Raw genomic sequence first — 24,289 nt, 5'->3', positions numbered from 1 at the left:
ATACTACAAACATACAAAGAACTAATACCAATCCTCCTGAAACTTTTTTTTTTTTTAATTGTGCAGGAGGGAATTCTCCCTAACTCATTCTATGAGGCCAGTATTGCCCTGATACCAAAATCATATAAGGGCACAGCAACAACAACAAAAGAAAACTACAGACTATGCAATGATGAACACAGATGCAAAAATCCTCAACACAATACTAGCAAATCAAATCCAACAGCACATCAAAAAATAATACACAGTATTAAGGTGAGCTTTATCCCAGGGATTCAAGGATGGTTCAATATACTCAATAAATGTTTTACATCACATAAACAGAATTAAAGACAAAAACCACATGATCGTCTCAGTAGATGCATAAAAAGTCTTTGATAAAATTCAGCATTGCTTCATGATAAAAATCCTCAACAAACAAGGCATAAAAGCAATATATCTCAACATAATAAAGGCCATATATGACAAACTCAAGGCCAACATCATTCTTAATGGGGAAAAGTTGAAATTATTCCCTCTGATGATTTCTAATTCCCTCTAATCGAAGTAATAGAACAAGAAAACGATGCCCACTTTCATCACTGTTATTCAACATGGCACTAGAAACCCTCAACAGAGCAATCAGGCAAGAGAAAAAAATAAAAGGCATTCAAATTAGAAAAGAAGTCAAAGTATCCCTGTTTATTGATCACATGATTGTATATCTAGAAAATCCTAATGACTCCGTCAAAAAATTCTCAGATTTGATAAATGAATTCAGTAAAGTTTCAAGACACAAAATAAAATTATAGAAATTGGTAGTGTTTCTATGCACCGATAATAATCTAGCTAAGGACCAAATCAAGAAGGCAATCCCATTTAACATTATACAAAAATAAAATATCTAGGAATACATTTAACCAAGGAGGTGAATGATCTCTATGAGGAGAACTACAAAACATTGATTAAATAAACTGGGATGACACAAACAAATGGAAAACATCCCATGCTCATGGACTGGAAGAATCAAAATTGTTAAAATGATCACACAGCCCAAAATAATATAAAGAGTCAATATAATCCTTGTCAAATGACCAGTATCAGTTTTCACAGAATTATTTAAAATAATCTTAAATTTTATATGGAACCAAAAAATGGCCCAAATAGCCAAAGAAATCCTAACCAAAAAGAACAAAGCTGGAAGCATCAGATTATTTGACTTCAAATTATACTACAAAGCTATGGTAACCAAAACACCATGGTACTGATATAAAAATAGACACATAGATCAATGGAACAGAGAAGAGGACCCAGAAATAAAGCCACTTGCCTACAACCAACTGATCTTCAACAAAATCAACAAAAATATACACTGGATAAAGGACACCCTATTCAATAATGATGCTGGGAGATCGGAGAGACATATGCAGAAGAATGAAACTGTAACCATATTTCTCACCACACACAAAAATTAATTCAGGATGGGTTGAAGACCTAAACATAAGACCTAAAAGTATAAAAATCCTAGGAAAATCCTCTTCTGAACATTGGGCTAGGCAAAGCATTTATGACCAAGTCCTCAAAAGCAAATGCAATCAAAACTAAAATAGATAAATTGAATGTAATTAAACTAAAAAGCTTCTGCACAGCAAAAGAAACAAATAACAGAGTAAACAGACATCCTACAGAACGGGAAAAATATTTGCAAACTATGCACCTGACAAAGGACTAATATCTAGAATCTACAAAGAACTCAAGCAACTCAGCAACAACAAGGAAAAAGAAATGGTCCTATTACAAAGTGGGCAAAGGACGTACATTTCTAAAAGACATACAAGCAGTCAACAAACATATGAAAAAATGTTCAACATGACTAGTCATCAGAGCAATGCAAATAAAAACCATAATGAGATACCATCTCATTCTAAAAGCCAGTCAGAATGGCTTTTGGGGAAAGTCTAAGAACAGCAGATGCTGGCAAGAATGTGGAGAAAGGGTAACACTTATACACTGTTGGTAGGAGTGTAAATTAGTATAAACAATGTAAAACAAGCTAGATGTTTCTCAATGAACTAAAAATAGAACTACCATTCAATCCAGCAATCCCACTACTGGGTACATACCCAAAGAGAAAGAAATCATTATATTAAAAAGATACCTACATTTGTACATTTATCACAGCACTATTCACAATAGCAAAAATATGGATGGAATCAATCTAAGTGTCCATCAATAGAGGACTGGATAAAAAAGTGCTATCTATAATGTGTGATATCTATCTATCTATCTATCTATGAATAATACTTAGTCACAAAAAATAATGAAAGCACGTCTTTTGCATCAACATGGATGGAATTGGAGACCATTATCCTCAGTGAAATAACTTAGAAACAGAAAATCAAATATTACATGTTCTCACTTATAAGTGAGAGCTAAACAATATGTACACATGCATATACAGAGTGGAATAGTAGACACTGGAGACTATGAAAGGTGGGAGGGTGAGAGGGGGATTAGGGTTGAAAAACTACCTACTGGTTACAATGTTCACTATTCTGGTGATGGGTGCACTAAAAGCCCAGACTCTATCACTATGCAATATATGCATGTAAGAAACCTGCACTTGTACCTCTTAAATTTACTACAATAAGTTATTTTTTAAAAAACTCACTAGTCACTTCTCTGCTTTGCTAACCCCCAAAACATTGGCCTTTTGCAAGCCAAATATCTTTACCAATTAGCCTTACTTCTACAAAATCTTGTCTTCCCCAGTCCTTACACATACTCTCGGGAGCCAAACTGTTCACCATACATCCTGTGCATTTTGGGAGTTGTTCAATTGTTTGTCACTCTGACCTTAGAATATAAACTCCTATTCTTATTGAGTTTACGCTATCTTGTTCACTGTTGTGTAAGTCTGTCTTACCCACTGCTGTTAAGAGACAGGCACAGCTCAGGTGCGCAATAAATATTTGTGGACTGAAAAAATAAAAATAAAAAGAGAAATGTTCTGTAGCAAAGAAGAAAGGCAATTATTAGCAGAAGACTTAACACACAAGGCCCTGAGGCAGAAACTAAAAAAACCCAATGTGACTGGGGCATCATGTGGTGGAGGGAAGCTGGCATCAGGTAAGCTAGGAGGGGTCAGCAGGAGAGCATAATGCAGAAGCTTGCAGGCCTCCAAGCAATTTTGGATTTATTTGCAGCTACAATACTTTATGGTAATATCATTCTATAAGTATTCTACAATACTATGGTAATTTTGTAACTAGTATAAGAATTATAACGTTCTACAAAAACTGAGGCAATATTTATTCCTACTAAGAGAAAACTTAGCTTGCTATGTAAGCAGCTCATCTGCCTTACAAGAAGTTTTCCATGGAAAACTTAGTTCTCTTAGTAGGACCTGAGCTCTATCTCAATTAGAGCATTTTTAAGTGAGTAGGACAAGCTTTTAAAAGGATGCTATGACATCAGAAACCAGAGCTTCTTGAAAAATAGCCCTTGTTCTATCTGTACAATCTACTTGTCAGCAGAACCAGTAGCAGGGGGCCACCTAAATGGTAGCATCTGGAGTGCAATATAGTTCCCTGCTGTTTTCATGCAGCCAAGGTATCCATTAAAGAGCTGGCACAGCTTAGAAAGGTACATTAGAAATGGTCTTCACTAAATACACAGTCTCCTTTTCCTTCCACATATAGATTATATTGCTTTAATATGTCAATCATTCCCACTGTGTTCTCCTGGTCCAAGGGCAGTTGAAAGAGCTGAACTGTTACTGTTTATGTTATAGTAACATATCTTTCTGAGGAAGTATAAGATAAGATTTCAGGCTGAGAATGCATTTTCCAGAGGTTACTAGTTCTTTCACCATTTTATGTCTGAAATCCGAATGTTTGGACTCAATATCCTAAGCTGGTTGAAACTCAAAGGTTCATTGCTTTGCTCCAGGGAAATATAGATCTCTGCTCGCCCACATGATGAATTGCTTTTTGTTCTGCCCTTCTCAGACCTTTGGAAGTACTAGGGATTAAAAATCAAGAGAGCCCAGGAGAAATCAGAAATTCTAACTATAGGTCATCTCACTGTTGAGATGAGTGAATTATAAAAGACCCCAAAATCCCACCGTCCATTAAGGCATCTTTCTGATCTCTTTAATCACAACTGCTGTCTACTCACCTACTTTAAAAAAAAAAAAAAAAAACCATTAAGCGAGACTGCAAATAACCATATGACCAGTATGATTGTGCGTACAGGATCCCAAAAATGCTAGTGTCAGCTCTGCAACTTTATTAATTATGTGACCTTGAGCAGGATGCAAACTTTCTTTGTTCCCTTTTTTCATATGTATATGAAGATAATAACACCTATTGTAGTCTAAACAGAAATGGCTCATAATAGATTTAACGAGAGTAGTACCAGGTGACAACAGAATACGCCAAGCAGAGAGAAGAAAATAATAACAGACATTGGTCATGGACAATACACTCAAATATCTACTTCTGCAGATTTTCTATGCTCTCTAACTCAGAGTTTAGAACATTAGAAAGCAGCATATCTAAAATTTTCAGTGCATATACCAAACTATATTAATAATGGCTGCCCTCTGTTTTACTACTTAATCATAAACTTGTTGAAAATAAGGACTCTTCTATTCATATTTGAATTCTTAGCACCAATCAGAGTGCTTTACATATAAAAGTTCTCAATGTTTGCCAAGTGAATGATTGATAAGCCAGGTGTCCAGCTATAGGGCCATATTAGAGAAGCCAACAAAATGGAGCAGTAAGAGGAAAGTCATGCATCAAGGTGTTCATGTTTTATCAGTTCAAGGGAAATATATATATTGTTCTATAATATATATATACACGATAATATATATACAAATGTATATACACACACAATTGTTTGTTTCAATTTCCCCTTCTATAAAGCGTATAATTTCATGTTCTTAGAGGAAAAGCTATTGCTTGTTTTCTCATGTTTGTGTATATGTGTTCTCTATGTGTTGCATGGTCTTATAGCGGGACCAAGTGTTGAATCCTATTCCTACCAGTGGTGATCCAGCTGTTCGAGTTGTCTTTAAACATTTCTTTGAAATATTTTCCAGAAGACTACATTTAAATTTTCATGCACAAAACATGGCCTCCCATTCTGCTTCTGACCATTTCTATTAAGTTCATGCACATGTTTATAATTCAGACAAATATAGCCCTTATTTCATCACACTTATATATAACTATCTCCCTACCCCTGCCAAATGGATTACACACTTTATGAACTTACAAAAGAAGAGATCCAGCAAGAGACAAGGATAGAGTATATATTACATATGATTTCTTAATTGGAAAAACAAGGTTTCGATTAATGGACTAAAGACTAAACAACAGAGATTTTGAGAATTAACACGTGAAGCTGCATAAACACATATGTATATATAAACATATGTGTGTGTGCCCATACACACATACACTGAAACAGACAAATGATTAATGACTTTAGAAAAAACTGATTCCCCAGTCCAGATTTTACTTAAGCTAATACTTGAACTTGTTCATGTAGCCTGAATATAATTTAGCTATATGATGAAAACATTTAAAACTCTCGTAGGACATTAGGGCAGTCAGAAAGAGTTTGGAATTAAAAATATGGCTATGAACAATATACTCAGGTAAGGGAGCAGATTACCACCTACATGGCTGGTTGAAATTGATCTCAAAGATTACCTTTCCAAAATGATTTCTCTTCTAGAACTGCTACTACAGGATTATTTAACATAGTTGCTTATTATGTACAACCTTTGAGTGTACATATTAAGGCAGTGAGCATTACTTAAGTTCCTCTTTTTGAAGATGCTATCCATTTAATAACAGTTATTTAGATATATAAGAAGACAATACTGGGGTCAGGCACAGTGGCTCACGCCTGGAATTTCAGCACTTTCGGAGGCTAAGGCAGGTGGATCACCTGAGGTCAGGCGTTTGAGACCAGCCTGACCAACATGGCGAAATCTCCTCTATTGAAAATACAAAAATTAGCTGAGTGTGGTGGTGGGTGCCTGCAATCCCAGCTACTCAGGACTGAGGCAGGAGAACTGCTTTAGCCTTGGAGGAGGAGGTTGCAGTGAGCCGAGATCAGGCCACTGCACTCCAGCCTGTGTGACAGAGCGAGACTCAGTGTCAAAAACGAAAAAAAAAAAAAAAAAAAAGAGAGAGAAAATACTGTCACATTGAAATGTACACATTTATTGAAAGATAAATCCTTGGCCAGGCATGATGGCTCACTGAACTCCAGCCGGGGCAACAAAGCGAGATTCCGTCTCAAAAATAAATAAATAAATAAAGTAGAATGTTTGCATGTGGTTGAAGTTAAATGTTACCTACATTAAACTGACTCTTTCAATTATGAAATATTTTATGTAAGCTCCATAGTAACCACAAAGTAAATCTCTGTAATAGATACACCAAACATAAAGAGAAAAGAATCAAAGCACACTACCACAAAAAAATTATCACATCGTACAGGAATATAGCAAGAGAGGAAGAAAAACACAAAGGAACTACAAAACAGTCAGAAAAGAATTAACAAAATGACAACAGGGCAAGAAAAAAAGATAAATATCCTTATTCTGAACTTATTCTGAAGTGTTAACATGCACAAAATTCAAAACAAATAAAATACATACTTTTTTCATTTAAAGAAATGCCAAGCAGAAGTGATGTCAACAAGATGGCAGAATAGAAGCTTCTAGCACTTGCTCCCTCAGAGAAATCAATTTGAATAACTATCCATGAATGAAAAAAAAAAAATTCTCAAGAGCTAAGAAATTCAAGTGAGATATTAGAGCACCTGGGTGACATACAGAATAAGAAAGGACTCACTGAAGAGAGTAGGAAAAACAGTTTCACAAAACTTGTGTCATCCCTCCCTCAAGCCTGTACAGCATGGAGAGAGACAGCCATTGCAGGCGGTAAGGAGAGTGAAGTGAGTACTCAGTTTTGCCATGGACCCTAGCAGCATGTGCATTCCAGTGAATCCTAGCACCAGACCAGTCACAAGCACAAGGTCAACACTGGTAAACTCTGACTCTAGGCTAGCCTCTGTAGCCCGAAGATCCAAGCCAGTCTCTACAGACTGATGACATGGCCTGTCCCCCAGACTCAAGTTTCAGGCTTTCTCCAGCTCAAGGCAAGTCACTGCAAACTGAAGCTCCAGGCCTGGCCCCACAGCAGACAATCCCCCATGACCCCAGGCTCCAGACTGGCTCCTGTGGTCTCAGGCTTCAGGCCAGGCCCCATAACTCCAGGCCCACCCCAACATCAGGCCAGCCCATGTGGCCCCAGGCACTTTACTGCACACCCAGGCTGGACACTGGGGCGCTAAGGTCAAGGACCACAAATGAGTCCTCAGGCTCCAGGATCACAAACCCAGGCTCCAGGCCCATATTAGCATCAGGCCAGCCCATATGGACCCAGGTGTGTCCCTGCAGATCAAGGTTCCAGACCTATCCCAGTGCCAGGCTGACTCCCACAACCGTAAGTTCCAGGCTAGCCTCCAGGGATCTAGTCCTCAGGCCCACTCCAGCACCGGGATGGTCTTAATGGATCCAGGTGCCAAGACTGCCCATGTGGATGCATATTCCAGTCCAGGTCCACTCAGTGGACACAGGCTCCAGGCATAAACCTACAGACACAAGCACTCAGCCAGACCCTGTTTCCAACACAAATGATGACAGAGTTCATCAACATTAGACTTGCTTTACTAGAAATGCTAAAGGAAGTGCTTAAAATGGAAACAAAAGGATATTAATTAATAGTATGAAAACATACGAAGAAACATAAAACATCCCATGAGGTGTAGGAATATAGTAAAATTCAGAATATTCTTTTATTGTAATGGTGGTGTGTAAAACATTTAAATCTATATAAAAGTTAAAAAACAAAAGTACTAAAAATATCTCTACCTGCAGTAATTTGTTAATAAATCCACAATATCAAAAGGTGTACACCGTGACATCGTTTTTGTCACACTTCATCATAAAATGTCAGGGGAAGGGGGCCAGGCACGGTGGCTCACGCCTGTAATCCCAGCACTTTGGGAAGCCAAGGTGGGTGGATCCCTTGGGCTCAGGAGTTTGAGACCAGCCTGGCCAACATGGTGAAATTCCATCTCTACTATAAAAAAAAAAAAAAAAAAAAAAAAAAAAAAAAAAAAATTAGCCAGACATGGTGGCACATGCCTGTAATCCCAGCTACTCAGGAGGCTGAGACAGGAGAATCATTTGAACCCAGGAGGCAGAGGTTGTAGTGAGCTGAGATTGTGCCACTGTACTCCAGTCTGAGTGACAAAGAGAGACTTCATCTCAAAGAAAAGAAAAAGTCAGGGGAAGGGAAGTTTAAGTGTAGAATTTTTGCATGTGGTTGAAGTTAAATGTTATCTGCCTTCAACTGACCACTACAATTATAAAATATTTTACGTAAGCTCCATAGTAACCACAAAGTAAACCTCTGTAATAGATACACCAAACATAAAAAGAAAAGAATCAAAACATACTACCACAAAAAAATTATCACACAGTACATGAATATAGCAAGAGAGGAAGGAAAACACAAAGGAACCACAAAACTGTCAGAAAAGAATTAACAAAATGACAACTAATGTCCTTACCCATCAATAACTGCTTTAGCTATAAATAGATTAAATACTCCAATCAAAAGGTGTGGAGTGACTGAATGGATTCAAAAAACAGATCCAACTCTGTGCTGCCTACAGAGACTGAGTTTAGCTTTCAAGGCACATAAAGGCTGAAAGTGAAGAGATGCAAAAAGATATTCCATGCAAGTGGCAAACAGAAGAAAGTAGGGTACCTCCAGCTGTATCAGACAATATATAATTTGAGTCAAAACTTGTCATAGAAGACAAAGAAAGTTACTATATAATCCTAATGTGGTCAATTCATCAGGAGAATTAACAGTTGTAATATTTATGCACTCTAAATCAGATTACCTAAGTATATAAAGCAAAAATTAACACAACTGAAGGGAAAATAGACAATACAGTAACAGTAAGGAACTTCAAAACCCCACTTTCAACAATGGATCATCCAAACATAAAACAACAATAAAGAAATATAGCATTTGAACATTACAGACCATATAAACTTAACAGACCACATAAACTTAACAGACATATGCAGAACATTCTATCCAAGAGCAGAATATACATTCTTTCCAAAGCACACAAAACATTCTCCAGGTTAGATATTATTAGGCTACAAAAAGTCTCAACAAATTTAAGAAGATAAAATCGTATAAAATATATTTTCCTATCACAATGGTGTAAAATTAGAAATCACTAACAAGAGAAAAATTGGAAAATTCACAAATATGTGAAAATAAAACACACTCCTCAAAGAATAATCAAAAAGGAAATAATAAAATATCTTTAAACAATGGATACTAAAAAAAAACATACCAAAACTTCTGATATTCAATAAAATCAGTTATAAACTAAGAGTTTATAGTGATAATGAGACGGGACAATTCCCTTGACCCTTGAAGGTGTGGCTCACTTAGTCTGCAGTGCTCAAACCCCTTAGGGGGAGCACGCAGGCGAGCAAGTGCAAGGGCTGGGGCGAGTGCCTTTGGGCACTGGCAGGAAGGAACCCTGTACAGGTCCCAGCAGCATCAGGGGTTGCCCACAACCTCTGGAGCCCCAAATGGCGTGTGTTGCAGTGTGCTCTTTAACGTTGCTGTCCATGGAGGGTGTAAGTGTTAAACAGCTCACTGGAGAGACAGTGGGACAGCCCCTTGCACCCACACCTGGGTCCTTGTCTGCTACCCAAGAGGAATGAGGTCACATGGACTTGAAGGATGGTGAATGCAGAGATTTTACTGAGCAATGGAAGTGGCTCTCAGTAGGATGGGGAGCTGGAAAGGAAATGGAATGGGAAGGCAGTCTTCCCCTGGAGTTCAGCCGTCCCCAGGCAAACTCCACTCCAAACATAGTCTCCAAAATCTAGCTGCTTCTCCTCTCAACATTTAGATGCTTCTCTCTTCTCTCCTCTGCCGTGCTACTCTGCTCCTCTACCAGTGGAGCTTGGGGCTTTTATGCGAACAGGACAGGGGCATGGCAGGCCAAAAGGCAAAATTCTGGTGGGAAAATGGAGATGTGGAGTTCTCATTTAGGGCCATGGGTCCAAGCTTGAGGGTGGAACCCTCACCAGCGACCCCTCTCTTTTCTACCTAGCGTTTCTCTGCCTCTTCTCTGTATCAATAAGTGCCTACATTAAGAAAAAGAAACATCTCAAATAAACAATCTAACTTTAATGATCAAGGAACCAGAACAAGAATAAACTTAGCTGCTAGTTAATAGAATGAATGAAATGATAAAGGTGAAAGAATGAAAAAACTACACTAGACAATAGTAAAGATCAATGAAACTAAAATTAGTTTTCTGACAAGATAAACTAAATGGTCAAACTTTTAGCTATACCCACTAAAAAGAGACTCAAAATTATAAATGAAAGAAGAGACATTGCAACTAATACCACAAAAATACAAAGGATCATAAGAGTCAACTGTAAATAACTACACAACAATTTAGATAACATAGAAGAAATGAAAAAAATCCCTAGAAACATACATGATATCAATACTGAATTATGAAGAAACAGAAAATCTGAATAGACCCTCCCAATAACCCTCCCAATAAAGAAACGCCTAGGATCTGATCACTTTACTGGTAAATTCTAACAAACATTTAAATAAGAATATATGCCAATCTTTCTCAAATTCTTCCCAAAAGCCGAAGAGGAAGGAACACTTCCCAACTCATTTTATGATGTAACATTACCCTGATACCAAAGCCAGACAAGGACACTACAAGAAAAATAATTACAGGACAATATTCTTGATGAACACAGATGCAAGTATCTTTATCAGAATACTAGCAAAACAAATTCAACAGAACAATACAAGGTTAATAAAAGTATTAACCTTTTATAAAAAGGTTAATAAGGACTTACCCCTGAAATGCAACAATGATTCAATGTATGCAAAGCAATAATCTGATATATCACATTAAGAGTGATGATTTTGACCGGGCACAGTGGCTCATGCCTGTAATCACAGGCAGGTGGATCACCTGAGGTCAGGAGTTTGGGACCAGCCTGGCCAACATGGTAAAACCCCGTCTCTACTAAAAATACAAAAAAAAAAAAAAAAAATTAGCCAGGTGTGTTGGCATTTGTCTGTAATGCCAGCTACTCAGAAGACTGGCAGGAGAATCACCTGAGTCTGGGAGGCAGACATTGCAGTGAGCCAAGATCACGTACTACACTCCAGCCTAGGTGACAGAGTGAGACTCTGTCTTAAAAACAAACAAACAAAAACAAAACAAAATAAAACAGTGACGATTTTGAAAACATACAATCATCTTAAATGCAGAAAAAAAAATTGACAAATTTCACTATCTTGTCATGATTAAAAAAAAACAAATTAGGTATAGAAGGAATGTTCCTTGAAAAAATAAAGACCATATACAATAAGCCCACAGCTAATATCATACTCAGGGATGCAGTGATGAGAAGCTGAAAGCCTTTCCTTTAAGATGAGGAACAAGATTAGGATGCCCACTCTTGCCATTTCTATCCAACACAGTACCGGAAGGCCTCACCAGAGCAACTGAGCAAGAGGAAGTGATAAAATGCATCCAAAACAGAAGGGAAAAATTAAAATTTTTTGTTTGCAGATGACATGATCTTATACAAAGAAGTCCCTGAAGATTCTACCAAAATACTGCTAGAAATAATAAATTCAGTTTCAGGATAAAAAAATCAACATGCAAAAATCAGTTGTTTCTATACACTAACAAGGAACTGCTTGAAAAAGAATCCAAGACTACAATCCCAATGACAATAGCATCAAAAATAAATAAATGAAATACTTAAAAATAAATTTAACCAAGGAGGTTAAAAATCTGTACATTTTAAACTATGAAATATTGATAAAAATATTGAAGACACAAATGGAAAAAACCTTATGTTCATGAATTGAAATTAAAATTGCTAAAATGTCCATACTACCCAAATAAATCTTAGATTCAATGCAATCTCTATCAAAATTCCAATGGCATTTTTCATAAAAATTAAAATAAATCCTAAAATTCATATGGAACCATAAGATAAAAGAATTCCTAAATCAATTTTGACTGGAAGCATCACACTACCTGATTTCTAATATACCATAAAAGTCAAAATAGTATGGCCCTGGTATAAAAACAGATATATAGACCACCCACTGGAACAGAATAGAGAGACCAGAAATAAAACCACACATTTATGGTCAATTGATCTCCAACAAAAGTGTCAATCATATAAAATGATGAAATGATTGTATCTTCATTTACTTGTGTTGGGAAAATTGTTTTCCATATCCAAGAACATAAAATTGGCCCTTTATCTTACCCTATATGCAGAATCAACTCAAAAGGGATTAAAGACTTAAAAATAAGACCAGAAACTGTAAAACTACTAAAAGAAACACAGAGACAAAGCTCCTTGACATTGGTTGAGACAGTAATTTTTTTATATGACCCCGAAAGCACAGTCAATAAAAGCAAAAACATACAAATGGGATTGCATCAAGCAAATCAACTGTATAAACAGACAACTTAAGAAATGAGAGAAAATATTTCCAACCCATACATGATAAGGCATTAATATCCAAAATATATAAGGAACTCAAACAACACAACAGCAATAAATAACCCAATTTAAAAACAAGAAAAGGATCTGAAAAGACATTTATCCATAGAAGACATGCAAACTGCTAACAGGTGTATGGAAAAGTTCTGAACATCACTAATTATCAGAGAAATGCACATCAAAACTATAAGGAGAAGTTATCTCACACCCATTAGGATGGCTATTATCAAAAGGACAAGAGATAATATTAGTTGGTGAGAGTGTGGAGAGAAGGGGTCCCCTTGGGCATGGTTGGTGGACATGTAAGTTGGTATAGCCATTATGGAAAACACTATGGAGACTCTACATAAAAATAAAAATATAACCACCATATGATCCAACAATCTCACTTCTGGGTACACATTTAAAGCAAATGCAGTCAGTACAGGTTGACTATACCATATTTGAAATGCTTGGGACCAGAGGAGTTACAGATTTCGGATTTTTTTTTTTTTAATTTGGAATAGTTGCTTTACAGTTTGAGTATCCCCAATCTGAAAATCTGAAACTCAAAATTCTCCAAAATCCGAAACTTTCTGAGTGCCAACATCATACTCAAAGGAAATACTCACTGGAGCATTTCAGATTTTCAGATTAGAGATACTCAACTGGTAAATATAATGCAAATATTTCAAAACCCACACCCCCCACACAACAACAACAACAACAACAATAAATCAAATTTCTATTTGAAAAACCTCTGATCCCAAGCATTTCAGATAAGGAATACTAAAGCTGTATGTACTTATGGGTTGAACATTCCAAATCTGAAAATCTGAAATCCAAAATTCTCCAATGAGCATTTCCTTTTAGTATCATGTTGGTGCTCAAAAAAGTTTCAAATTTTGGAGCATTTTTAACTTTGGACTTTTGGATTTGGCATGCACAACTTGTATCTCGTTCATTGCGGCAACATTGACAACATGCAAGATGTGGGATCAACCTAAGTGTAGATCATCAGATAAATACAATAAAATGTCATTGGACACACACATACAAGGGAATATTATTGAGCCAAAAAAGGGAGATCCTTCCATTCATGACAATATGGATGAACCTGGAGTACATTATGCTAAGTGCAATACACCAGGCACAGAAAGACAAATACAATACTGGTTAATCTCACTTATATATGGAACCTAGAAAAGTCAAACTCCTAAAAGCAGAGAATAATGGTGGTTGTCACACACTGGGGTGCGGGGGAAATGAGGAGTTGCAAGTGAAAGGGCACAAAGTTTCAGTAGATCGAATAAGTTCTAGAGATCAAATGTGCTGCTTGGGCAATACAGTTAATGATACTTATGGTATACTCGACGTCTGCTAAGAGAGTAGATCTTAAATGTTCTCACCACACAAAGAAAATGGTAAGTATGTGAGGTCATGAATATGTTAATTAGTTTTATGGTGGTAATTATTTCACAATGAACACATAAATCAAAACATCACATTGTATACCTTAAATATATATAATCTTTATTTCTTATGTATACCTCATTAAAGCTGGGAGGGAGAAAAAAAAGAAAGGGAGAGAAAGAAATGCTAAGGAACAGAAAAGTTAGCTACTGTAGGGAGTTTAAGTAGAGTGATTGCAATCTAGTACCTGATTCTCATCTTCACAGAAATATCTTTTCTTTCAACTCATGCAGAATTGTTTTGGTTTCAGATGATCAAATCATGCTGTGCAAACTTACAGTTTTAAACAACAGGATGATTTACTGCTAGTGCTTACTTAGTCCAGTAGTAAATGTACCTATTTCCTTTAAGTAGACACTAGGAAACCAAATTACCAAAGGAATTTGTATGGTGGGCTTTAAAAAAGACTTAAAAATGTTTTTTTGATTGTTGACTCTAGAACATAAGACACATAATTAAATGTCCATGGAAACCAGAAAAATAATGGAAAAGTAGTGCATTGGCTGAGGATTTTCATAAAATTAGGTAGAAAATTTTTACACTTCAATGAAAATACACGTATTCTCTTTTCTTTTGCAACAAATGAAATACGATGTCTATTTTTTTAACTGATTTTAAGTTCAATTCCAGATAGAAACATGAAAATAGAAAAATAATTTTCTACTGTTATAAGGCAATATAGTTTGGCTCTGTCCCCACCCAAATCTCATCTTTAATTGTAGTTCCCATAGTACCCACATGTCATGGGAGGGACCTGATGGAAGGTAACTGAATCATGGGGGCAGTTACCCCCATGCTGCTGTTAGTGAGTGAGTTCTCACAAGATCTGATGGTTCTGTAAGGGGCTTTTCCCCTTTGCACAGCACTTCTCCTTCCTGCTGCCATGTCATGTGAAGAAGACATGTTTGCTTCCCCTTCTACATGATTTTACATTTTCTGAGGCCTCTCCAGTCATGCTGAACTGTGAGTCAATTAAACATCTTTCCTTCAGAAATTACCCAGTCTCGGGCAGTTCTTTATAGCAGTGTGAGAATGGACTAATACATAAGGAAAATGCATGGTATAAGCATGATAAAAAATAAGAACTGACACTAAAGCTTCATTGTTGGGGAGAGATAAGCTGTATTAAAATTCATGGTGAAGTAGCAAAATCATGTTCAACTTGACTGTTGCCTTGCTGGAATTTGAGCTGGGCTTCTGGATCTAATTTTTTTAGAAAGAAGCTGAACATCTAGATTTCTAATTTAAAATGTTTTCATTTTTAATAGACTTAATTTCTAAAATACAGTGTAGGGCAAACAAAACAGACCTGGGGACTATCTTTAGTCTATAGATTGCCACTTTGAGGCTTTTATCTAGAGGTATGTTTTAGCCAAGCAGTGACTAAACTGAATTTCATGATTCAGAGAAAGCTGTACTTCCACAGTAACTGGAAACATGTGCCCTCCTAATTCCCTTGTTCCATCATTCTCTTTAGGCTGACCTGATTATTTCCTCTCAGACTCCGATTTTCCAGAATCCATGGACAGCTCACTAACAGTCTCCTGCTAGACAGTCAGATCCAACAGAATTAGTTAAGTTATGCTTTCCGTGATTCCGTTTCAGGCAAGATGTTCACTGCTTTGATATTTTCAATAGCTCAAATATTCCCTTTCTGGAAAGTGCCCCCAAGTTTTGCAAGTGTTTATCTTAAAACAAACAAAAAACTAAATGCCCTTCTTGGCTTGGTCAGCAACACATTTATAACCCATTATCTTAGGGTCTGGTTCTTCTGTCAATGGCTGCTTTCAATCATTGCACTGAATTTAAAATTTACCTGACCTCGTCTTCAAATTCAGAGAAATTATACTAACTCTCTGTCTGACTATACTCTGCTCCAGTGCTTTAGTTTTATTAATTTTTCATGCATGTCAGAAGATTTCCATTCTAAATATTTTGTGGATAGTCCTACTATATTGGCATCAATGTAGGGGACGTGACTTTAAAGGGAAAATCATTGGTGAACTATTGTCTATTCCCCCTATTTTCCATGTCTAAAGTGCCATTTGTTGGTACTGATGGCTATACGGAGTTTACTAATACAGAGTTTTAATAATAAATAAAATGATTTATTTTTTCTCTTTCTCTGATACCTACTTTACTCTTCTCTCATATCCCTATCCATTTTTATCTGGACCACTTCTATCCTCAAGTCTTACCACTGGTGGGTAATATGGTAGCTGATAATAAGCGCTCTTAGAATGAAGAAATAACTGATCTTAGGGCTGATCCAGAATCTAAAAGGGAAACAATATAAATGTATCAGAGATTTGACTAAATGTGATTTACATTTTCACTAGACAATTTTAAAGCAAGTTATTCACTCAAAAAATAAGGCACTGAATAAGAGCACAGCTTATACTCACTTTAGTATATAAACAAAGATATGTTATTTAATTTTCAAATAGTTGATGTTTCCATATCTATGAAATAAAATTAGGTTTCTGTGGATTTTCTGTGGTCACATATATGAAACCTAAACTACATAATTACCTCAATTCTTGACATTGTAAGTGATACTGCTTGATACGTAAACATAAATTACAAGTACATATGGTTTGCTAGTCAGATTCTTTAAGATAATGACTAAGAAAACAGAAATTATTTATATTCTTTATGAAGTATAACAAATATGGCTTCCAGTATGTTATGAAAAGCATATATTATAAGGCAGTATTTTGCAAACCAGAGTATCAGGTTTTCTGGAGCCAAATTTTAGTGTTACGGTCATATGTTGTTAAAAGAATAATCTTTATTCAGTTTGGTGTTGTAACAAAATTGCAGAAAAGTCATTGTATTTTAGGATGACTAAATCTTTCACCATGGAAAACAGAATACTCAGTTTTTAGACTTTTACATTTTCCTGAAGTATATGACACATTACTGTGCACTACTTCCATTAGCAGAATCTTTTACTATTTAGTGATGAATAAGCTGTTTAAATGCTTTTGTCTAATTGGGTCATACCTCAACGAACATCCCTCTCCATTATGTATGGACATTATAAAAAGAAGCTTCTGAATAATGTCTTTTTCTCCACAGTGTAAAACCTGTTACAGCAGCAAGATACATGGAGAGTCAAAATCTTCCATTATGTATGATATCTACAAGAAGAGTAGATGGGGTTCAATGGGGCTAAAGTATTACAAATTAGAACAGGAATTTAGAAGTAAATTTTGGTGAACACAAAAAGAGGATTATAAATAATAAAGTTTATCGTATTGTATAAAGAAACAGACTTTCTTGTGAGGTAGTGAGATCCCTGTTATCTGAGGTGTTCAAAGAGGCCTGATGCCAGAAGACAAATGCAAATACTGTTAAGACAGTGCCCAACATTATTCTATAAAATGTTTCTATAAAAATGTGAGATGCCAATACCTGGTAATTTCAGAGAAGATGGAATGTTTATTTAAATTGAAGAATATTTATCTAAAGATATATTTATTATGTATTAGTTATGCTCCTGTGCCCTGAAGATAAACTAGTAAATAAGACCTACTAGGCAGGTTGAAATGCATATACCATTGCTCCTATGAGTATGGGGCAGTGGAAGATTATCTAGTAGACAGACAAAGTCCATGCCTGAGATATGGGGAAAGTGGGGATTTGCTCCAAAAAAATTCCTTTTAAAGGAATATGCATACAGTATTCCCAAACAGCAAAATAATGATGGCAAAAATATAACTTTTTGAACTTTGTTTTTTACCATTTCTTGTTAAAATGTCTGGACTATATCCTAATGGCCATAAGGGATCACTACAAACTTTTAAGCTGGAGAGTAGTTTGAGAGACAGAGAGAGACAGTGTGTGTGTCTGTGTGGGTGTGTGGGTGTGTGTTGTAGAAAGAAAATTCTCTGTGCCATGTGAAGAGTGTCAGACCAGGAAGCAAGAGAAGCACTGTTGTAATAAACTCAGTGGGATATGATTAAGCGTGTAAAGTACTGGCAATGGGAATTCAGAGAAGGGGAGAAGATCAAGAAATACCAGTCTCTCCTGGGTTTGGTGACTGGCTGGTTGCAAAGAAGAAACACAAAAGAGTAACTAATAATCCTTCTTGACTGTCTGTCTCCTTTCTTCACCTATTTTATTTCAGCAGCTACAGATGGAACAATAAGATAAACCCTTGGGCTTCTCCACATACCCAGGAAGAGATTAGTAAAGATTATGAACATCATCCCTTACTTGAACTTACAAAAGCAGGATAAGATCTCCAAGAGTTCTATCCCAGAGATTCAGGGCTTTTCTTGGTCACCATACACAAGCTAGTTTAAAGTTAAATGCTATACGCTGTCCTCTTGCTTTTTACCTAGGTGGCGAAACATCTAATTTGTCATAGTTGGCAGTAAGATGGTTCTGGTCAACATCCCAATTTCTTTTTACCGTTTACGCTCTTCCACTGGATGCATATTGAATATACATATGATAAAGATGCAGATTAAACTGCTGCATCATCCAGAGTAAATGTAACATATATATATATATATATATTATATATATATATATATATTTATTTTATATATAGCGTGTGTGTGTGTGTGTGTGTGTGTGTGTGTTAGTAAGCTCATGTTACGGACATAAGGCTTAGCATATATGAAACTAAGGATACTAAATGGTCTTTAAAATGTATTTTTTAGTTCTGAAAACAGAATCTGGACTTTGAAACCAGACCAAAAAAATTCTATGAAATAAAAGGAGAGTAAAGGCCTGAATGAAATGCTTTTAAGAAATAAATGGAAGAGCAATTGAATACAGTTAGTATGGATAACTCATGAAGAATTTTGCTTTTATCAAAGAGCAGGTAAGTGAGCCAGTAGCTATAGGGGAAAGTGGAGTGAGGGAGAGAGACAGGGAGACAAAGGCGGTAGCAGTGAAGAGAGAGTGAGTGTTAAATAATGGAAAAATAATAGCACGTATGTCCTCTGATATAGAATTACCCAGTGGAGACAGAGGAAACACCAATGTAGAAAAAGAAAAGGAGGAACTGTTAGGATAAGTCCTTTGACTAAACAAGCACAAGGGAATCTTGGGCATAAATGGGGGAGCTTGCCTCAGAAAGGTACTCAGTTCATCTGTATTATAAGAATGGAGGGAAGGTATGTAGCTACGAAGGCTGGCAGCAAGTAGATAGCTTCAGTTTAAGAAATGCAGAGGATTGTGCAAATAAGAAGCAAAAGACTAGGAAAAACAGAATATCATGGTATAGCTGGACATTGCAGCTGGTTCAGTCCTTAATAAGCCATGTGACATAAGGCAAATACTAAACTTCTTCATGCTTCAATTTCCTCAAAAATAGATGGAGATAACACTGGTGCTTACTTCACAAAGTTAAACAGATGGGCCAAACAACACGATATATCTCTCTTCACCCAGTAAATATAAGCTCCACGAAGGCATGGATTTCCATCTTTTTTTCCCTCTTTTAATTGTACTTACAAGGTGTCTGGCATATAGTAAATATTTAATAAGTGTGATCTATTATTATCACTACCACCTCATTTTGACACCACCATTGGTTCAAAATGAAGTGATCCTTACCTTCACAAAGAAAGGGCATTTTTCTTAACTGGTGTGAGTCTGAAGGTGGGGAGGGAAGAGTGTGGAATATGTGATTTGAAAATCAAATTCTGTAATAGGAACTTTGAAAATTTCAAGATTATTTCTCAGGAGTATCCATGAACAAGGCTAAAACTTTTCCTATCACTATAATTTCTGTTGATAATTCTCCCAAAGGTAGTTAACCTAGTTCACATTACATAAGTGTCTCCTATTCTCATTAATTTTCCTTTTTCAATATTCAGTAACAATGACAATAACATGTAGTCAGCAAACCAGGTTATCATCTGAACTCTCTCTGTTATTAGTATTTTCTTATGGTAGCACTGCATTTCTAGGTAAATACATGCAGATTTTCAGTTTCATTATTTTTCATGACCAGTCAACCAAGATGTTCACTGACTAGTAGAACAAGAAAAATAAACACCGTATATCAAATTCAATTATGAGTGACCTACTTAAACAGCTTCCCACTGTTACATTCAAATTTTAAAAAGTGCATTTGATGCTAATGTGTGTGATGAAGCATACAGAATCAGTAATTTTTAAATATAGCTTGTCTTGTGTATATAATCAAATCAGCTGATGATCCACTGAATAATTTGATATATCAATTAGCTCCATCAATATTAAAGTATTTGCTAGTATTTTTAACATCTATTACTTCAGTAAGTAGAATAATCAGTGAAACGAAATTTTCACTGTAGTAATTCAATAGTTCATCTGCCTAGTTTATTAAATTGTTGGACTCCTTTAAAAACAATAATATTTTATGTAGTAAACTGTGCTCTTATTCAATAATACACTGAGTTTTCATAAGTAAGCATCTAAAAATACAATATAAAACGAATATTAGTTGTTATTTTTGCAATGTAGATACTGAAAATTTTTACATTCATTGACATAATTCTTTTGACAAAGAGTGTGGCTTTAACTGAGAAGTCCTGAGAAGTCATTGACCTGACAATCCAACAATTGTTTAATGAATAAGCAATGTTATAGCTACAATTCATTTAAATATTACATGCCGAAGACTGTGATTCAAAATTTACTTACATTATTACATTTAATTCTCAGGCAACCCATAGAGGCAATGCTATTTCCAAATCACGTATTGAGAATCTAATAGGCTTGCACATGTAAGTGAGATCATACAGTATTTTTCTTTCTGTGTCTGGCTCATTTCGCTTAGCAAACTGTTCTTTAGGTTCATTCATGTTGTCACAAATAGGAGGATTTCCTTTTTCTAAGGTTGAATAATACTCCATTGTGTGTGTGTGTGTGTGTATACATACATACATACATACATATATATATGTCTTACAGTTTATCCATTCATCCATTGATGGACACTTAGATTGTTTCCATACCTTGGCTACTGTGAATAATGCTGTGATGAACATGGAAGTGCAGATATTTAATATCTTTTCAAAATGGTGGTTTCATTTCCTTTGGGTATAGACCCAGAAGAGGGATTGCTGGGTTATATGGTAGTTCTATTTTTGAATTCTTTCAGAACCTCCATATTGTTTTCTACAAGGGCTGGACCAATCTACATTCCCACCAATAGTGCACAAGGGCTTCCTTTTCTCCACACCCTCATCAACACTCGCTATCTCTTGTCTTTTTGAAAAACTGTCATTCTAACAGTGAAATCTAAACAAATAAACTAAACCAAATTAAAAAATTTAAAAAAAACTTGAATACAAAGAGGCAGTGAATAGAGTGGTGGTTACCAGGGATGGAGTAGGGGAAGCAAATGGGAAAATGGAGGTCAAATGGTAGAAAGTTTTATTAACAATTATGTGGAATACATTATTCTAATAAATAACTCACTATAGTGAATATTACACGGTATAGTAGAAATGTGTTAAGACTAGGTTTTAGATAACTATGTGAGATCATCGATGTGTTAATCTGTGTGACTGTGGTAATAATCTCACTATGGATATGCATATCAATCTTTGTTGTATAACTTAAACATATAATAAAAATAAAGTGTATTAAAAGTATTGTTGAAAAAGAATTTAATAAGCTTGATTAGATTCAATGACTAAACCAGGGTTACATGGTCAGAATATGGTAGATCCAGTAATTAAACTCAGTTATGACTAAAGGTAAAGCTCTTGCTCAAAGTCTAAATCACTGCTGGCCGGGCGCGGTGGCTCACGCCTGTAATCCCAGCACTTTGGGAGGCCGAGGTGGGCGGATCACAAGGTCAGGAGACCGAGACCATCCTGGCTAACCTGGTAAAAACCCATCTCTACTAAAAATACAAAAAAAAATCAGCCGGGCGTGGTGGCAGGCACCAGTAGTCCCAGCTACTGAGGAGGCTGAGGCAGGAGAATGGCGTGAACCCGGGAGGCGGAGCTTGCAGTGCGCCGAATCGCCCCAATGCACTTCAGCCTAGGCGATAGAGCGAGACTACGTCTCAAAAAGAAAGAAAGAAAGAAAGAAAGAAAGAAAGAAAGAAAGAAAGAAAGGAAGGAAGGAAGGAAGGAAGGAAGGAAGGAAGGAAGGAAGGAAGGAAGGAAGGAAGGAAGGAAGGAAGGAAGGAAGGAAGGAAGGAAGGAAGGAAGGAAGGAAGGAAGGAAGGAAGGAAGGAAGGGAAAGAAAGAAAGGAAAGAAAGAAAGAAAGAAAGAAAGAAAGAAAGAAAGAAAGAAAGAAAGAAAGAAAGAAAGGTCTAAACCACTGCTATCAGATCCTTAACTAGAGGACAGTAGAGGACAGATGATGAAATACAGAAATGAGTGACAAGGTCCCTGCCTCACAGCTTGGAATGGGGGACATAGAGGATAAAACCAAAAATTTCAGAAATAATATAATAAAAGCTTTAACAAAAATACATACAGAATGATAAAGGTATAAGATTGCTGCCTTGGAGACATTTGGTTCCCTAAGGACTTAAATGATTGGATATGTGATTACATATACTTGAAACATAAATACAACACTAATTGCTATGGCTTTTTTACTTGTCTTCAGCATGCCTGCCTACTTCTGTGCTCCATAAAAAGACTAACGTAGGCTCCCATTTTTAATCTATTTGAACAACTGTGAAACCTTTGTTTACAGAATATACCATCAGCAACATTTGGCCTTGGTCCATACTCATCATCTCCATAAAATTAATGAAGATGATTAATTAACTGCATTACTTCACAAAACGATGTCGTTTTCATAAGTCAATGTCTTAGTTTACTGCACTTCAAAAACCATTAACACTTATCAAAAATATGAAAACATGCTTCATTATAATTATCTCTGCAGAGGTATATACAGCTGGTAATGGATTTCAATATGCCAGATACAGGGTATCTGTTATTTTTACATTAGAAAAGTAACCCTAAGAGAAGGCAGATATGATTACCAACAGCTTTGATCATAGGTACCAACATATAGCTAATAGACTTACTATTAGAAGGTGGGCAGTAGGGGAGAGGAGGCACACAGGCAACACACTGAGAAAGCAAACATGTAGCTACTACAGTTCTGCCCTGGACTGCCTACCATTTAATATACTGATATACTGCTATTCGGATAATAGACCCCTTCTCACTCTGATCACAAATGTGAGCACACGATCCAAACTAAGTCAAACAGATTCTCTCCTCCATAAATTTCAGTCATGGTTAACATGAACACACTCATTCAGAAACCAAGATTAGTTAGAATTGAGTCTTCTGATACACCTTCCTAGACATAAGCAAAGCCTCCCTGGTTTCTGCCCTTCTCAAGGTTTGGTTTTCAAACCTTTTCAATCCTTTCCTATACATACTATATTTGGCTTAGTTCTTTATTCACTAATAAAATAATTCTAAGTGATAACCTGATAATGATAAATGATAACCACATATTCTAAATGAAACTCCACTAAAAATGGGGTACATGAAAAGAACAAACAAGTATTAGTTCCTTGAACTGCTTTTTTTCCACTGTAAAGTAAATTAGAAGGATGAGAATGATTTGAGTGGAATATTGCTACACTGTTTAGAACATTCAGTAAACCCATGAGTAAGGGCTTTGACAGAAGCATTACAGACTGGAAAACACAACCAAATCCAAAAGAAGTGCTTTAGAGACTACAGATCGCTCACTTTTGTAAAATGGAAAAAAGCCAGTGTAATTGACCTGTAACTAGGTAGCTGGTTGATCTCTTAGAAGTATCATTTCATAACACGAATCATTTGCTTATCAGTGATTTCAGAAAACTAGACAGTCACATTACTAGTAGCTACGTCACTGGTAGTAAGTGAGAAATGCATATTATTGAATACATGCATAACACTTCCATACTTGCCCTATTCCGCCATTTTGAAAATAAGCCCACTGAATAAACCCTGACTTTACTAAGGAAGGGGAATGACTACATCTACAGAGGGGATCATCCTATTTTTCTGTTTACTTAAACCTTTCTTTCAAGCCAGGTGTTCTTAAGGAAAACTCACACATGCTAGGCCCATTCCGTAAGGCCAAATAACGTTTTGTTTGCAAATGATATGAACAAAAGTCAAACTAGCTTAAACAAAAAGGGCAGGGCAGGGCAGGGCAGGGAAGGG

The 24,289-nt window shown here is 36.2% G+C and overlaps 1 protein-coding gene across 13 annotated transcripts in view; it reads right to left on the bottom strand.

Annotated features, from left to right (window-relative positions):
• LOC105487680 (cytochrome c oxidase subunit 7B2) overlaps window positions 1-24,289 on the bottom strand; it is a 170,047-nt gene that overhangs the window by 22,241 nt on the left and 123,517 nt on the right. The window contains exon 1 of one of the 13 annotated variants that reach the window (XM_071093647.1): window positions 15,621-15,642. The exons of the other annotated variants lie outside the window; for them this stretch is intronic. The gene's annotated coding sequence lies outside the window, so the exon portion shown is untranslated. Of the gene's footprint in view, window positions 1-15,620; window positions 15,643-24,289 lie in introns of those variants that run through there. 13 annotated transcript variants of the gene reach the window in all.

Source organism: Macaca nemestrina, chromosome 3 (genome assembly GCF_043159975.1).
Source record: "Macaca nemestrina isolate mMacNem1 chromosome 3, mMacNem.hap1, whole genome shotgun sequence".
Taxonomy (NCBI): Eukaryota; Metazoa; Chordata; class Mammalia; order Primates; family Cercopithecidae; genus Macaca; species Macaca nemestrina.
Note: the sequence above shows the minus strand (reverse complement) of the source record. Positions and strands in the feature narration are given on the sequence as shown.